General features: G+C 39.3%; 1 protein-coding gene across 4 annotated transcripts in view; it reads left to right on the forward strand.

The window, feature by feature from the left end:
• The window catches only part of Slc16a12 (solute carrier family 16 member 12), a 69,478-nt gene that overhangs the window by 29,312 nt on the left and 24,409 nt on the right, over window positions 1-15,757 (forward strand). Inside the window, exon 1 of one of the 4 annotated variants that reach the window (XM_048338737.1) lies at window positions 13,550-14,382. The exons of the other annotated variants lie outside the window; for them this stretch is intronic. The gene's annotated coding sequence lies outside the window, so the exon portion shown is untranslated. Of the gene's footprint in view, window positions 1-13,549; window positions 14,383-15,757 lie in introns of those variants that run through there. 4 annotated transcript variants of the gene reach the window in all.

The following is a 15,757-nucleotide window of genomic DNA, read 5'->3' on the forward strand; positions in this document are numbered from 1 at the left end:
TACTTTCTTTATTGTGCCATTCTTTGGAGCCTTTATGATATGCTCCATCTTCATGATCATCATAACCATCAGAGAGTCTCCAGCTTTCACTCTGTCGCCAACTTTCACTAACACCTTTTCAGTAGTTCCAGTCATTGGAGCGATGGCACCTCCTCCTTGGATTCCTTCTGAGCTCACAGAAGACAAGTATTTGGGTACTGAAATGTCAATCTCAGTACTGCCTTCCATGGAAAACAGGTAAAGCGTGTTGTCTAGGATAACCAGCTTAGCCTTACTGGCCACGCCATCGATGGAACACTTGAGGTATGTGCAGTCTCCCTCACTGTGAAGTTCACCAAGGACTTGAAAGATCTTATCTTCAATCTGCATGCTGTATGACCCATCAGGGTTATATGTTACAGTGATGGCCACATTGTTTTTACCATCTTTAAGAGTCATATTTTTTTTCTATATATGTGGTGCTGAGGAATCAAACCCAGGGCTTCATATATACGAGGCGAGCACTTTACTACTAGGCCGTATTCTTAGCCCTCAGCTTTCTTTTTTAAATTATATATTTATTATTTTCTGTAGTTGTACAAAGGGGTTACCATTCAACAAGCCAGATTACAGGTTACAGTACATCTTTATCAAGCTCACTTAGTTTTATTTAATTGTCTTGGCTTCTAAAGCAATACCAGCAGTAATTTCAAAAGCTTTTCACAAAAATAATACCATGAAAATATGCCCTCATTTCTAGAAATCACTACTTAAGTGTAAGAAGGGTAACAAATACTGAAAGTATGTTTTTTTTAATTTTTATTTTTTGACTGTCATGGAGCTTGAATTCAGAGCCTGGGTGCTGACTCTGAGTGAGATCTTTTGCTCAAGGCTAGCATTTTACCACTTTGAGCCACAGCTCCACTTCTGTTTTATTATTTATTTATTTATTTATTTATTTATTTATTTATTTATTTATTTATTGCCATTCCTGGGGCTTGGACTCAGGGCCTGAGCACTGTCCCTGGCTACTTTTTGCTCAAGGCTCTGCCACTTGAACCACAGCGCCACTTCTGGCCATTTTCTGTATATGCAGTGCTGGGGAATTGAACCCAGGGCTTCATGTATATGAGGCAAGCACTCTTGCCACTAGGCCATATCCCCAGCCCTCCACTTCTGGTTTTGAGTAGTTAATTGGAGATAAGAATCTCATAAGGATTTTTATGCCTGGCTGGCCTTGAACCATGATCTTCAAGGTCTCAGCCTCCTCAGTAGCTAGGATTACAGCATGAGCCATGGGTGCCTGGTGCCAATTTTTTTCTTTGCTCATGAAAGACTCCTTCCCTGGACTATAAAACAGCCAGCACTGGTAAGACATTCTTATCACTTTCAGATATTCCAGTTCTGCTTTTAATCTTGTCACACCAAACCTTCAACTCATCTTGATGACTATGTAGAATAATCTCAACCACATCTTAGTGTTTGTATTGCCATTCATAATGTATGATCTTTTTTCATCTTAACTCATATTCTTCCTCCTCTTTCCCAAGGGGTAGGTGGTCCTTTCAGAATCCCTAAAGCTACTCAAAAAAAGAAAGAATGAAAGACAAAGAAGCAACTGTATATTTCTAAGACATCATCATTTGGTAGGAAACTGACCTCAGTGGTTTGTTGCTGCTGCCATCACATAATTTCATCCTGCTGGAATAACCTAATATGTTATAGGGAATTGGTTTAAAGTCTAGGAGAGGGATAAGCAAGGGAGTTTTGTTCTGAAGTCCTTTATTAGCACATGTTCAAACACAGAGTTAGTGCAGAGAACAAAGGATTATACTACTTACACCAAGAGGAAAGAGCTGGCTCTCAGATTCTCTTTGATTGTAGTGCTTGCGACTGTCTTAGCCCTAGCTTGCAATTAAGTCCTCAAAACATTGTGGCTTCTGTTACAATGAGGCTGACCTTCAGAGTGAAAACATGAGTTGTCCTTTTTGCCCTATCATTCTAGACATTTCCTTTAAACAGCAATTAGTTTTAAAAATGTTATTTCTCCTGAGAGAAGCTTTGTACCTTTGCTCTAGGATGACCATGCTCATTTGGAGGAATCTGACTCTTTATACAGACTGTACAGTCTAGGGGTTCTTTCTCAGTCACTTACAAGAGGAATTCCCCTGAGCCAGCCTCTAGGCCCTTGAAGCATGGCCCATTTGGCAGCGAAAGGGTACTTGATTCATTCTGTGATCTTAGCTTTCACTCTTGAGTATCTTTTGTCCTCCAGATAGATTCAGTACCTGTGAGCAATACCCTTCCTTTTAGAACACAGTATCTTTTTTTAATTTTAATTTTTTTATTGTCAAACTGATGTACAGAGAGGTTACAGTTTCATATGTTAGGCGTTGGATACATTTCTTGTACTGTTTGTTACCTCCTCCCTCATTCCCCCTCCCCCTCCCCCTTTCCCTCTTCCCCCATGTTCAGTTGGTTTACCTCAAACAGATTTGCAAGTATTGCTTTTGTAGTCGTTTGTCTTTTTTTTTTTTTTTTTTGGCCAGTCCTGGGCCTTGGACTCAGGGCCTGAGCACTGTCCCTGGCTTCTTCCCGCTCAAGGCTAGCACTCTGCCACTTGAGCCACAGCGCCGCTTCTGGCCGTTTTCTGTATATGTGGTGCTGGGGAATCGAACCTAGGGCCTCGTGTATCCGAGGCAGGCACTCTTGCCACTAGGCTATATCCCCAGCCCCAGTCGTTTGTCTTTTTATCCTGTGTCTCTCAACTTTGGTATTCCCTTTCACTTTACTAGTTCTAATACCTACATACACAGTTTCCAATGTACTCAGATAAGATACAGTGACAGTGCAGGTACAACCACAGAAAGGGGATACAAGAGGATCATCAACAATGGAAGCTACAGTTTCACATGGCATGTTGAAAGTAATTACAACAGTGATATGACACTCATTTCCATGATATGGAGTTCATTTCACTTAGCATCATCTTATGTGTTCATAAGGGCATAGCTATTGGGCTCTTGTGATCCTCTGCTGTGAATAGCCTAAACCTGTGCTAATTATTCCCTATGAGGAAGACCATAGAGTCCATGTTTCTTTGGGTCTGGCTCACTTCACTTAGTATAATTTTTTCCAAGTCCTTCCATTTTCTTACAAATGGGGCAAATGTCATTCTTTCTGATAGAGGCATAAAATTCCATTGTGTATATGTACCACATTTTCCTGATCCATTCGTCTACTGAGGGGCATCTGGGTTGGTTCCATATTTTAGCTATGACAAATTTTGCTGCGATGAACATTGTTGTGCTGGTGGCTTTAGTGTGTTCTTGTTTGTGGTCTTTTGGGTAGATGCCCAAAAGTGGGGCTGCTGGGTCATAGGGTAGCTCTATGTTTAGCCTTCTGAGGAATCTGCATACCATTTTCCAGAGTGGCTGAACCAGTTTACATTCCCACCAACAATGAAGTAGGGTTCCCTTTTGGCCACATCCCCTCCAACATTTATTATTTTTAGTTTTCTTGATATAGGACATTCTTACTGGGGTAAGATGGAATCTCAATGTTGTTTTGATTTGCATTTCTTTTATGGCCAGTGATGTAGAGCACTTTTTCAAATGTCTCTTGGCCATTCTCATTTCCTCATCAGATAAGTCTCTTTTTAAGTCTTTAGCCCACTTGTTGAGGGGCCTATTGGTTCTTTGTGGTTTTGTTTTGGAGGAATGCAATTCTTTTAGTTCTGCATATATTTTAGATATGAGGCCTTTGTCCATTGTATGGCTGGTAAAGATCTTTTCCCAATCTGTGAGCTTTCTGTTTATCTTGTGAGCTATGTCCTTTGCCCTGCAGAAAGTCTGCAGTTTGGTGCAGTCCCATTTGTCCATCCTTTCTTTGATTTGTAGCATTTCTGGGTCTTTGCTGAGGAAGTTCCATCCTGTGCCAAGGAGTCCAAGTGTTTCTCCTTCTCCTTCTTTTAGTGTTTTCAAGTTATCTGTTTTAATTTTGAGGTCTTTGATCCATTTGGAATTGATTTTGTTGCAGGGTGATATATAAGGATCTAGTTTTAGTTTGTTGCATGTGTTGAACCAGTTTTTCCTGCACCATTTGTTAAAGAGGCTATCTTTCTTCCACACTATTTTTAGTTCCTTTATCAAAGATTAAGTAGGCATAGTTCTTAGAACACAGTATCTTCTGTTTTCTCATCTTTGACCTGCTAACTACAAATCCTGTATAATTTCCTCAGAGTCACAATTATCTTTATGGGAAAATAAAGGAGAGAAAAATACAAATAAGGTATCCTGAAAGTCTAGCTCCTTCTTATTCATTTCTACTTGTCTTTGTTTTTAGATTTATTCCTGTCACATGTAAAAAAGTAAGTCATATATCTTACTTTGATCTTATTTTTTCCTGCTTCTCCTGGAGTGTCAACTAAGAGCCTCATGCTTGCTCAGTTTTGCTTGCTTGACAGGTGTTTTACCACTTGGACCACATCTCCAGCCTAGCTTTTGCTAGGTATTTTGGCCAAAATCATGGACATTTTTGCCAGAGCTGGTTCCAAACTATGAATCTCCAATTCTGTCTCCTGAGTAGCTAAGATTACAAGTGTGAGCAAATGGGTTCCCAGCAGGAACATGCTTCTTTAATCAACATTCTCTGATCTGCTAACCAGTAACAGTGTTTAACTCTGGAGACATGCCCTTCTTATCAAAATTCATTGACACTGACAGTGGGCAACATTTTCCCTCCAATTGTCAATCACTGGTAGACATATGCAGTGCCTACTCTGGGAATGAGCAAGCCGGCACCCATGATCATGATTCTAGAAAGTCTTGAACCATATCTTGGCAAGCCAGGACCTACAATAGGTCCCTTAGTGCTTTGTCCTGACTTCAAATTTGGCGATGGCTTTATGAATCCTAAATCAGAATCCATCAAGTGCTGAGGGAGTCCACTTTTCAGTCCTTGTGTGTCCTCTCTCCTTCCTTCTTCCTTCTTTTCCTTTCTTCTTTCCTCCTTTCCTTTCCTTTTGCCTCTGTTCTTTGCTCATTTCTTTTCTTTCTTCCTTCTTTCTCTTCTCTTCCCCTCCAGTTCCTCTCTCTTTCCCTCCGGCTCCCTCTCTTTGTTTATCTCTATCTGATTGTGTCTTTCTCCCTCTCTCATAGTTCACTGCTTGCCAACCCTACAAGACTCACATTATCTTCTTCAGAACAAAGAATGAGAAACCGGGGGCCGGGGAAGTGCTTATTGCTTAAGAACTCCATTTGCTCATTGCTTTGATGCTGGGGATGTCTGCCTGTGCTTCAGTTGATTTCACAACTTGGGCAAGTGCTGCTTATCATGGGTTTTCATTGATAGGGCAAAGTTTACATGGCACAGAGATAGGTTGCCAAAGAAGTCTATTCCTAAAGGTTCTCTCCTCCTCCTTCTCTTCCTCCTCCTCCTCCTCTTCTTCCTCCTCTTCCTCTTCCTCCTCCTCCTCCTCCTCCTCCTCCTCCTCCTCCTCCTCCTCCTCCTCCTCCTCCTCCTCCTCCTCCTCCTCTTCCTTCTGTCCATTGAAATGAAGAATTAGGGTTAATATTTTCACACAAATACAAATCTGCTTTACAACTGCATATGCTGGTATATCTTTTGAAACTGTTCTTTAATTTTGACTTTTCCAGTGTATTCCTGCTGGCTTAGTTAGGCTACACTTTATTCTGCCCAGAAATATACTGTGCTTATGGGGTTTTCTTTATCTAGACTTTCCCCCCTCATTGTTATAGTTTTCTTTGCCTTTTCAACTGCATTTCCATATTCCCAACCTACTTAACCTCTACACATTTATTGAAGTGCTTCCCCTGACAACCTAGCCAGTCCCTCCATGAGCCTGTGGCTAGTACCTTTGTTTGCAAGTAACCTAACCTCCCTGAACTGGTACTATCAAGTAGAGAATTTTTGTGGAATGATTCCTGGATGGGAAGAACTCAGGCTTTAAAGTGCCTCTGGGAACCTGCGGTGGGAAGAGCCAGTAGACTTCAGAACCAGGCTGCATGGGTTCCCGTTCACTGTATCATGTGTCAGACAAGGCTCGGGCAGACCATGTGATCCCTCTTTGCTTTGGTTGTCTCATTTTCCAAATGAATGTAATGATAACAGTTATAATACCTGTAGTCAACACTTATCAGATGTCTCTGAGCATTCTTTTAAGTGTGCCAGTTAAATTAATTTACTTAATTCTCATACCTATAAGTTTAAGCTTTCTTTTGGAATTATTTAGGGCAGATTTTTTTTCACTATTGGGGTTTGAACTCAGGACTTCACACTTAACTCAGTTTGTGTTCTACCACTTGAACCATGCCTTTAGCCCTGCTTTTTGCTGGTTATTTTGAGATGGAGTATAACAAACTTTTCTTCCATGCTCTGGCCTCAATTCTGCTGGCCTTCTGGGTAGCTAAGATTACAGGCATGAACTGCACAACCTAGCTGGGAGCAGATTTAAAAAAAAATGTTTTATAGAACACAGTTTGAAATCCTCCAGCAAGGTCTGACTCCCAATGTGCCTGTACTAGAGATGAAACCTTTAAGGAGGTGATTAATGTTAAATGAGATCCTAAGTCAGGGCCTGGATCTGGTAGAATTGGTGTCCTATATTTCAGTTTGTTTTCTAAGTTTGTTATCTGGGTAAGTTATAAAGGAAAAAGGTTGATTTTGATTTTGCCTTGCAATTCTTGTCCAAGGTTTCAATACCAAATCTGATGATGCTTTCCTTATTGCCAGAGTTCAAAAGTAGCACCTGGTATCATATGATGACAGACAGGGAACTTGAGCAAGCTCTAGCCAAATGGGCTTTTGTATCACACACACACACTAGAGATAACCCATTAAGCCATTCATTACATAGATAAATTAATCCATTCCTAATAGCAGAGCCTAACTATTTCTTAAAGGTCTCAACTGATCCCACCTCTTAGAATCTCATAACTGAGATTGAATTTCATCATGAGTGCCAAGGGGAAGAAACCATATTCAATCCATACCACTTTGTAAGAAGAGACGCTGGAGCTTAAGCTTTCTCCCCTTCTCCCCGGGTATAAGTTGAGGCCTATGAGGATATGGCAAAAAACGTGGCCATCTGCAAGCCAGAGAAATCTTACCAGAAACTGAATTATGATATCTAGCCTCTAACACTGTAAGAAAAGAAGTTCCTGTTGGTTTAGCCATCCAGTGGCTGGTGTTTTGTTGTAGCAGTCGGAGTGGACGAATGCAGGCCTTTATTAACTGCTGCAGCCCAGCCGAGCAATCAGGAAGCTCTGTAAGAAGACACAAGAATGTGGCTTCCTCTACAAAAATGATTTCATGCCATCAAATTTGCTCAGTCTTTTCTGTCTTTTTGTTTTGTTTTATTTTATTTTGTCTTCCTGACCTACTCTATTACTGCTTTACTCTTAATTATGACTTCTTATAATTACAGATTTGACTGTGATACCTCCTTTACACACACAATGTGATAACAATTCATTATGACAGTGAGGCTGAGGCCCATAAAATCTATCTTGTTAGTGTTAGTGTTAATAAAATACAGGGTTAAAATGCATTGACGGCACTACATTGGAATGCTCCTGAGAATAAAGCGTTTTAGGATTGAAGATGTGGCTCAAGTGGTGGACTACCATTGATGAGCAACCAAGCTGAGTGAACATGAGGTCCTGAGTTCAAGCTCTAGTACTGGAGAAAAAAAATTATAAAGGAAGGAATAAAGCATATGAATTATGCAGTATAGACTTTATAGCCATTCAACAGCATTTTATTTTTTCTGTGTTCATTGGTGTATTCTTAAGAAACAAGACGTCAACATACTGAATTGGTCCTAACTGAGGAGTGGATTTTAGACATGAAAGATCAACCTGTGCTTTTTAATCTTATAATTAATTATTAAGCAGAAATCATAATGCTTATTTTATTCCCTTCAGATTACCTTGAAGATTCTACAATGATTCAGTATAACTCCAGTTTTTACCTATTTTTATCTTGACAGTATCAACTTCCAATTCCTATCTCTCAGCCCCCAGTGAGAATATTTTGTCTTTGTCAGTATTTTCTTCAGGACCTTTATCAAAGAAAGGAAAATGATTTCCTCATAGGAACCCAAAATGACACAGGAAAGAACAGTGTATTCCCTGTCCTGAAGTAGACTGTTCGTTTTATGGTATTTACTCATCAAATATTGCATCACTTTGGAGAGGAAAACAATTTTGAAAATTACAGTGAAACACCATGCTGGAATAGGTTTCCATTTTAAACTTCCATGCACATTCAAACATTTGGGAAATGTTTTTTTGTCAATTAGATTGTAGTTAACCTTGAAATAAGATAAAAACATGACAGAAAACCCCAATCCATTAAGATTCTTGTTTTCAACTTGTTAGGACATGAAGTGAGGGAGATACCTTTATTCCACCTATAAAAGCATAGCCCCAAAGTGAAAACCTCTCAAATACTAGTGGGAGGTAAATGTAAATAAGAAGGGACACACAAACACAATACATTTATAAAGTGGCAAGTACCAATTATGCCAAATATATAGAAAACATGTGCATTACAGGAAAACAATGAATTCTGTACTTAGTCAAAGCTATTTAGGAGTAATTTTAAAGCCAGGTGCCAATGGATCCTGCCTGTAATCTTAGCAGCTCAAGAGGCTGAGATCTGCCGATCATGGTTTAAAGCAAGCCCAGGCTGGAAAGTTCATGAGACTCTTATCTTGAATAAACCACGAAAATGCTAGAAGTGGAGCTATGGCTCATATGGTAGAGTGCTAGCCATGAGCACAAAAGTTCAGGGATAACACCCAGGGCCAGAATTTGAGCCCAGGACTGGTATTTCAGAGGTATATAGTGCTTCTTCTTATTTGTGCTTTGTTTTCACTCTATTTGACTCTTTTTATCTTGTTACCCTGTTTCCAAGGGGAACTGTGAAAGATGAAGATTCTGAATCTCTTGTTGACAAACCCTCTCTCGTTCCTTTTAATAGTCTAAGAAGAATATTAAAACATTTAGAAAAATATCAGAAAAGTATGTGCAATTTTTATTTTCTAATAAACATTACCAAATTAGTACTAAAGTTACTTACTAGTAATTTTTTTCTAACCATGTCACTATTTGATCTAGTGACTGGTACATATTTAACTTCATTCCGTTTTTAATTTTCTTTTATGAAGTTGCCTCTGAGCTACATTCCCAGTCTCTGTTCAGGAATTTTTTTGACTCCCTGTTATAAAATTATCAGAATGTACAATATCTTACTTTTTAATTTAGAAAATAACTAAAGGGAATAAATGAAGTTTAAAATATCTCTGCTGGTATTATAGGGAAGGAAATTAATATTTGTTCATATGTGAATATTTTAATAGTTTTCAGATGCTTTTCTTGTATTTTAATATTGAGTTGTAGTTAAAGCTCAATTGCATGTCATGACCATATAGTTAATGATTGAGTGAAGTTCCAAACACAGACATGTCTGACCTCATGGTGGGGAAACTGTGCTTAAAAATGTAATATTCCTATTTGTAGCACAGTTGTAAAGGCCTCAAAGAGCAGTTTTTATTATGGCTAATCCTAAGGAGAGTCCTTAGAATTAGAGGGAGATTTCTGTTAGAGAAATGTGGGTTTCTTTTTCTTTACAAAAAAAAAAATCTTTCGGAACCATGAGCCTCTTCTCAACCCTTCTCAGAATATTTTTACATTCAGCTTGAGAACACACATCAATGACTTCACATGAAGTGTTTGTATTGGGAATGTGGTTCTTTTGTAGTTTATGAAATTCTTCTTTATGTAACTATTATTCTTTAACATTTATTCTGATACAAAAGAATTGTAATAATCATAAGCTACTGAAATTACAATTCCTTTCGGTAAAATTCAGGCAGATAGTCTACAACAACAGCAACAATAATAGTATTAAGAGCTAACTTTTGTCTGAGTACTTGCTATGGGCATATCCTATGTTTCTAGGTATAATTTCAGTTATCTCAGATCAATTTTCACAACTTTGTGAGGTAGGTATTGAGATTCAGAAAGCTCAGTAGTAAAACATTTGTCTTTTACCTATGTTCCAGTTTGGAGGTAGCATCAGGCATCAAATATCAGAAGAGGATAAAAATGCTATCTAAAGTGCTAAAAATTTGGCTAATTGATCAATGAAGCTTATAGCTATCAGCCAAATACAGTTGCAATATCTTCTTGGTGAAAGAAATAGGCATGTCCAAGTTCAGTCTCTAACAGTCCCTAAGCCACTACTGGCCTCTTTGCCAAAAAAAAAAAAAAAAAAAAAAAAAAAAAAAAAAGCTGAAAAAGCAGATCAATTGTGAAAAAGAAAGGGAAGGGCTCAATGAGTTAGACAAGCAACACCCCTTGTGGAGAAAAGGAAGAAGGTAGTGAGGATCCTGTTGTGTTAACCCCACTGTAGTCTTTGCTACAGGAGGAAAGAGGTCTTTGTTCCCATCCTGTAGATCCTATTTATAGATCTATCTATCCTATGGTGAATACTGCTTATGAATCCCTTCTACAGTAGGTACTACTCATGGGCCTGAACAACAGAAAAGGAAACAGGCTCATAGACACTAAGAGATGACTGAGTAAGTGGAAGAGAAGTCAAATAAGGTTATTGAGTAAGTGAGGAGTAGAGTTAGGATTGAATAAGGCAGGTCAGGACAGGCTCGGGCCTAATATTGATATAAGGCAATAGAAAATGGAAAAGGGGAGGATGGATTAAAGTGAGATTAAACAAAGAAGTGGTGAGAATTGGATTCACTGCTTATAAGAGTTGGACCGTAATCAAAATGACTCAAAGTTTTCCAGCATTCTGGGTTAGAAAAATAATGAAAGGCCAGGCACCGTTGGCTCATACCTGTAATTCTAGCTACTCAGGAGACTGAGATCTGAGGGTTGCAGTTTGAAGCCAGCCCAGGCAGGAAAGCCCAAAAGAACATTGTCTCCAATTAACTACACACACACACACAAAGGTAGAAGTGGAGCTGTGGCTTAAGTGGTAGAGAGCAGAGAGCTAGCCTTGAGCAAAAAAGCTCAGGGACAGTGCCTATACCCTACAAAAATATAATGAAAGCATTTAAAAAGTGCTTTTTCTGGACATGTGAGTTCAATGTACATTTTACAAGTACTGGAAATTTGAATTTGCAATGTAGGAGAAATACCTGAAGCAAAGATGGAGATATTGTAGAGTGGTCCATTTGAAGGTGATCTGGCAGAAACCAAGGAAGGGTTGAAGTCTGAGCAGACAAAGAGAAACTCAATTTCACAGATACATTCAGTGCGTGAAATTCCCAAAGCTACTAGTCAGAAACTATGAGATGTGACTTCATTTAAAGTCAAGCCCTGACATGAGTTCAGTACCTGATCATGACCCTAATGCACTGTAGGACAAGCCTCCAGGTGACACAAGTGTACAGTTATCTCCATTTGTTCCTTCAGGTTTATGGTTCATCTCATTTCCACCCTGGTTTCTGCCCTGGAATGCTGGCATTATGGATAGTATAAATGGAGTTCCTACTGAGTTCATTCAGTGCCTCAGCCCCTGGGATTTTAAGGCAGGAGAAGTATGAGATTACCACATTCATTTCCTTGGTTTACTATCAGTTCCTATGAATGGCACAAATCTTTACCTGGGATCATCTTCTACAATAACTGCTCTCTCTCTCTCTCTCTCTCTCTCTCTCTCTCTCTTTTTATTCAGGCTTTGTAGGGGTGAGAGGGTGACTATTACCAAGGGAAAGCCTTTATTTGCTGGATTTTTATTAACACTGCCCTTACATGTCTTCGTTAACAAATGCTTTTGTTTAAGTCTCTTCCATTTCCTAGTTCCTTCTGGATTTTGACTAACACATTCTGAAAATAAGATGGACCTCATGTTTTCCAAGGCTCTTGACCTATCTTAATAAACCAAGGGGGCATCTGTTCTGTGGGCCTCAGACCTGGGAAACTATGGAATCTATACAAGAATCTTCAACTCATTTCATCTGTTGTCTTAGTATATTTTCCTACCAGATAACTTATTTAAACAATACAACTATTGCTAGGTTTGGCTAAGTATGTATTTTTGAATGTATAGATAGTATTCATATGTTTTTTAAAAAAAGGTTTGGAGCTAGTTGTAAGACCTCTACTATTAAAAGATCACAAAACATTTTTTGGAATCCCAAACCAGAAACAGGTAGACTGATTTGGCTAAATCAGAATAGGAACAAGGACAGATGTCCCACAACTTAAAAGAACTTTTGTAAAGTCATTTCTAGCTCATTTCAAGCAAGAAGTTGAAGTCCTCAGTCTTAATTAAAAAGAAATAACAGAGCACCCCACATCCCCCAGCTTGGCAGCACCTTGTCCTTTGATTGACCTGCTGTGGCTCAAGCAGCGAGCAGAGTTGACAGAACACAAAAATAAACATCTCTAAGGGGCTGTGGAATTTGATGGCCTGTATAATGTGGGGTAGACAGTGGGCCATGTGCCAGGCTCAGTAGGCGAGCATGCCTGCAACCCACACTGGCTTTTAGCCACTCTGCTAAAAGCAAGGAGAGGAAGGAAAATCAGGTAATAAAATAATGTTCTGCTCCCAGCTTTGGCCTGGTCTGGAGTCAGGGCCTAGGGTGGTTCCTGTGTTCCAGTGAGATGTATTCACTCAGGGTTCTATGACGCAAATGCTGGCAAGGCTGGTTTGCAATGAATAAAAAGAACAGAGAAAGGATGAGTCCTTTCTTGCCCTGATTCTTCAAATTCCTTGCACTACCTGCTTAAATGATTTGAGAAAAATAATTCAGAATTAGAGAATTGGGGATGTTGGTTCACAAAATAGTTTTGAGTACTTTCTTCCAGGCACTAGAAAAGGAATAGTGGACAGGGATCTCCTACTTCCTGAGAGTCCTGAGTCTCCCAAGTGCTGACCTGGGCTTTTCTGACTGCACTGTGTTTCAAATGCTAGTGCGTCACAATACTTCAGAATATGAAGGGTTAATTTCTAGCCACCTGACATACTTGACTTCTTGTCCCTTCTGGGTCAAAAACGTGGTATGGCAGAGTGCAGTGATTACAGAGTGAGGAAAAGTTGTTATGTCAACAGGCTGCACTTCTCTTCAATAATAGGCCAGGTGTTGGTTACCAGAAAGATGGTATAATGCATCTCAACCTCCAGATTCTCCTCTGCAGCCAAGAAGCCCTGGACATAACACAATCTGACTTAAGAATTCCATACTCCGTAAGAGTGCAAAGTTTGAAGAAGTGACACACAAAGTGTATATTCATTGATTCACGTAAATAACAAGCACTACTTTATGCCAGACATTGTGCTAGCTAGGTTGCTAGGTGCTGAGATACTTCTCTCTCTCTCTCTCTCTCTCTCTCTCTCTCTCTCTCTCTCTCTCTCTCTCTCTCTCTCTCACACACACACACACACACACACTTATCACAAAGGGCCACAGCTCAGGATTTACATGTAATTCCAATTAAGAGAAAAAAGAATTCCCTTGCTGCAGAAAATGGTAACCTAGGACAAGTTCTTGGTTGGGAGCTGCAACTGCCAAGAACTCAGAAGTAAGCATTTTTTCTAATGTTGCCTAGAATCAGTGGCTCTGTGAATCAGGAGCCGAATAAAGAATTTTGCTTTCTACTCTGTGCTTCTATGAGAATCACAAGTTGCACCTCTTCCTTCCTTTCCGTAGACTAAGTACCATATAAATCACACTGATGTTTATTCTAGGTTTTATGTAAAGTATTTCTACCCCAAAAGTATTACATACAATGTAGAAACATTGGCAGTGTCTTCAGCAAAGGTCAGAGTTTCAGCTTAGTGCCCAAAGGTCCCCTGACAAACATCCAAAACCTTCTAGTTGAAGTCAGTAATTATTAATTCCCTTGTTACCAAGATCTGTTTGAGGTATAAGCAGAGAGCAGAGAAAGGAAAGAGAAATACAGATCATTCATTTTTCTTCATTTCAAAATAGTATTTTTTGTGACTCATCTGAAATGTCATTGAACAACAAAAATAAATCTATGCACAGCCAAAGACATTCCTAAGACCCAGAGATCTAAGGAAGAAAACAACAGTTGGATCCTTAAGCAGAGAGCAGTTTTAGTTTTGTTTTTAATAACTTCCTTGCACTTTAGTCCTTTTCAGAATTTGAGTTTGCCCCCAGAATAGAAGTCTGTAAATTCACTAGCTGGAACACTTTGCTCCCATGCTGAAAAGGCTTTGTAATAAAAAGAAGTTGAAAGGCTCTCACAGCATACTTGGAAAACTGCCTTTTAATATCCGTTAATATACCTGGCCCCTCTGTTAAATGGGGCCTGGAGTTGCAGGTTGGCCAGAACCGGACATTTCATTCTTGGTAAGAAGGAGTAAAAACTATCAAGCCACTTAGAGGTGAGATGTATTTCTCTGTGCATAAGAAGAAGCTTACAATTAACCGCTTGTAGCAAATATAGCCAGGCACTGTTCTACGTGCTGGGGGTATAACACGGAAAACATAACAGTCATGACTTCCACTAAGAGGCCAGAAGAGGGATTAAGAGCACAAACATAGAAGTCAGTCGTGAGAACATTGCTTACTTGACCTGTAATGTGAAGATTGGCATGCCTACCCAGTGGAATTGGCATGAAGATAGAATGGGGTTACATGTGCAGCAGCGAGTTTGGAGACAGGTAGATTCAGTGCCTTCTTACTGTTTGCGTCTGGAATGTCAAAGGGTGAATATTGACTCCCAATGCAGTTGTGGGTTTGGGGAGGTGATTAGAACATGAGGGCCCTAATGTCATCAGTGGATGAATTCATTGGTAGGTTTGTAGCTGAGTGACAGATGAGGAAATGGTGGAATTTGTAGGAGGTGGGGCTTACTTAGAGGAAATAAGTCACTGAGGGGTGTGTCCTCACAGGGTATATTTTGTCTCTGCATCTTCCCTTGCTTGTTCTTTCTGCTTCTGGTCACCGGGCGGTGAACAGCTTTGTTCCACTCATGGTCTCCACCATGGTGTTCTGTCTTATCACAGGCTCAGAAACAATGTGTCCTCGTAATCATGGATTCATACTTCTGGAATCATGAGCCAAAAATAAACACTTCCTCCCTTTAAATTGTTTTTCTCAGATACTTTGTCATAGAGACATAAAGCTGACACATGCCCCTAAACAGTAAATGCCACTACCATTAGTATTTTGTGGTCTTTCTCTCTTTTAGTCTCTGACTGAAAGTCTAAGAGCTGGCTGGTGTCTGTGTGATCAGAATGTATGTGTCGCCAAGTATTTCTAGTTACATTGGTTGATTTTCTTGCCCTATATCTAAACAGGAGACGTCTTTGATGTTAATTATTTCTCTCAACTTAATTGAAATTTAAAATTAGTGACTCTTATTAAAGCTTTTGATTTATTTCCTTTTAAAATATTAATTTGCTTTATTGTTGTTATAAAGGTGATGTACAGAAAGATTACAATTACATAAGTCAGGTAATGAGTACATTTCCTTTTGTAAAGTGTCTTCCATTCCCTCACTCTCTCTCTCTCCCTCCCATCTCCACCAACCAATTGTATGATGCACTTTTATCAATGTCTAGTGAGCTATACTGCTGCACCTTTCACCCTTTTTTCCCTCAAGTTCTGTATCCTTCCCCTCACCCTCCTGAAGATATACATGTGAATACACACCATATATAAATAAAGAAGACAGAAACATCAAAATATTTTTAAGAGAGATCTCATTTCTATACCTTGTGACTAATTTTGATATATATATTTGTGTGTATATAT

This window comes from Perognathus longimembris, chromosome 2 (assembly GCF_023159225.1).
Source record: "Perognathus longimembris pacificus isolate PPM17 chromosome 2, ASM2315922v1, whole genome shotgun sequence".
NCBI lineage: Eukaryota > Metazoa > Chordata > Mammalia > Rodentia > Heteromyidae > Perognathus > Perognathus longimembris.